Source organism: Trichechus manatus, unplaced genomic scaffold (genome assembly GCF_000243295.1).
Source record: "Trichechus manatus latirostris isolate Lorelei unplaced genomic scaffold, TriManLat1.0 scaffold00275, whole genome shotgun sequence".
Classification (NCBI taxonomy): Eukaryota; Metazoa; Chordata; class Mammalia; order Sirenia; family Trichechidae; genus Trichechus; species Trichechus manatus.
In genome coordinates this window covers 1,708,120-1,710,532 of record NW_004444211.1, presented here as the reverse complement: position 1 = coordinate 1,710,532, position 2,413 = coordinate 1,708,120, and positions in this window count along the sequence as shown.

Sequence of the window (2,413 nt, the reverse complement as noted above, 5' to 3'; positions counted from 1 at the left end):
CTTTTAAGACCCCAGATACTACTCACCAAAATAGAATGTAGAACATTTTCTTTATAAACTATGTTATGCCAGTTGAGCTAGATGTTCCCCAAGACCATAGTCCCCAGCTCTCAGCCCAGTAATTCAGTCCCTCAGGAAGTTTGGATGTGTCTAGGAAGCTTCTATGACCTTGCCTTGGTCAAGTTGTGCTGGCTTCCCCACTATTGTGTACTGTCTTACCCTTCACCAAAGTTACCACTTATCTATTGTCTACTTAGAGTTTTTCCCTCCCCACACTTCCCCTCCCTTGTATCCATCAAAGATTGTTTCTTTTTGTCTGTAAACATTTTCATTAGTTTTTATAATATTGGTTTCATACAATATTTGTCCTTTTGTGATTGACTTATTTCATTCAGTGTAATGCCCTCCAGATTCATCCATGTTTTGAGATGTTTCACAGATTCATCATTGTTCTTTATCATTGCATAGTATTCCATTATGTAGATGTACCACAGTTTGTTTATCCATTAATCTACTGATAGGCACTCAGGCTGTTTCCATTTTCTTGCTATTGTGAATAATGCTGCAATGAACATGGGTGTGCATATGTCTATTCCTGTGACAGATCTTATTTCTCTAGGATATATTCTTAGGAGTGAGATTGGTGGATCATATGATATTTCTATTTCTAGTTTTTAAGGAAGCGCCATATCATTTTCCAAAGTGGTTGTACCATTTTGCATTCCTACCAGCAGTGCATACGAGTTCCAATCTCCCCACAGCCGTTCCAACATTTGTTATTTTCTGGTTTTTTTTGATTTGTGCCAGAAATGTTGGTGTGAGATGGTATCTTATTGTCATTTTGATTTGCACTTCTCTAATGGCTAGTGATCTCGAGCATTTCCTCATATGACTGTTAGCTGCTTAAATGTCTTCTTTTGTGAAGTGTGTGTTCATATTCTTTACTCTTTTCTAAGTGGGTTATTTATCTTTTTGTTGTAGAGGTATTGGATTTTCCTGTAGATTTTGGAGATTAAAACTTCGTCGGATTTTTCATAGTCAATTTTTTTCCCTCAGTCTATATGTTCTCTTTTTACTCTTTTGGTGAAGTCTTTTGATGGGTATAAGTGTTTAATTTTTAAGAAGAGGCCAGTTATCTAGTCTATCTTCTGATGTTTGTGTTGTTAGTTATGTTTTGTATCCTGTTTATACTGTGTATTAGGACTTCTAGGGTTGATCCTATTTTTGTATCTGTGATCTTTATTGTTTAAAGTTTTATATTTGGGTCTTTGATCCATTTTGAATTAGTTTTTGTGTCTGGTGTGAGGTATGGGTCCTATTTCATTTTTTTGCAGGGGACATCAAGTTTTGCCAGCAGCATTTTTTTAAAAGAATGTCTTTTCCTCATTTGATGGACATTGGTCCTTTGCTGAAGATCAAGTGACCATAGGTGGATGGATTTACGTCTGGGTTCTCAATTCTGTTCCATTGGTTAATGTGTCTATCATTGTACCAGTACCATGCTGTTTTGAATACAGTAGCTATATTGTAGGTTCTGATATCTGGTAGTGCAAATCCTCCTACTTTATTCTTCTTCAGTAGTTCTTTGTTTATCTGGGGCTTCTTCCCTTTCCATATAACGTTAATGCTTAGTTTTTCCATCTTGTTAAAGAACGCTGTTTGTATTTGTTTCTGGATTGCATTGTATTTGTAGAATGCTTTGAGTAGAATTAACATTTTCACAACATTGTATCTACCTATCCAGAAGCATGGTATATTTTTCCATTTATGTTGTTCTCTTTTGGTTTCTTGCAGTAGATTTTGTAGTTTTCTTTGTATAGGTGTTTTACATCCCTAGATTTCTTCGTAAGTATTTTATTTTTTTAGGGGGTATTATAAAATGGTATTATTTTCTTGATTTCCTTTTTGTCATTCTCTTTATTGGTGTATAGGTATCCAACTGATTTTTGTATATTTATTTTGTATTCTGCTACTCTGCCGAATCTTTCTATTAGTTCTAGTAGTTTTCTTGTGAAGTCTTTCGGGTATTCTATGTATAGTATCATATCATTTGCAAACAGGGACAGTTTAACTTTTTCATTACCAATTTGGATGTCCTTTATTTCTTTTTCTTACCTTATTCCTCTAGCTAAAATTTCCAGCACAGCGTTAAATAGGAGTGGTGATAAAGGACAACCTTGTTTTGTTCCTCTTCTCAAGCTGAATGTTTTCTGTCTTTTTCTATTAAGAATGATGTTGGCTGTTGGTTTTGTACAGATGCCCTTTATTATGTTGAGGAATTTCCCTTCTATACCTATTTTATTGAGAGTTTTTATCAGATAGGGGTGTTGGACTTTGTTGAATGCCTTTTCTGAGTCTTTTGACAAGATCATGTGATTCTTTTATTTTATTTATCTGGTGGATTACGTTGATT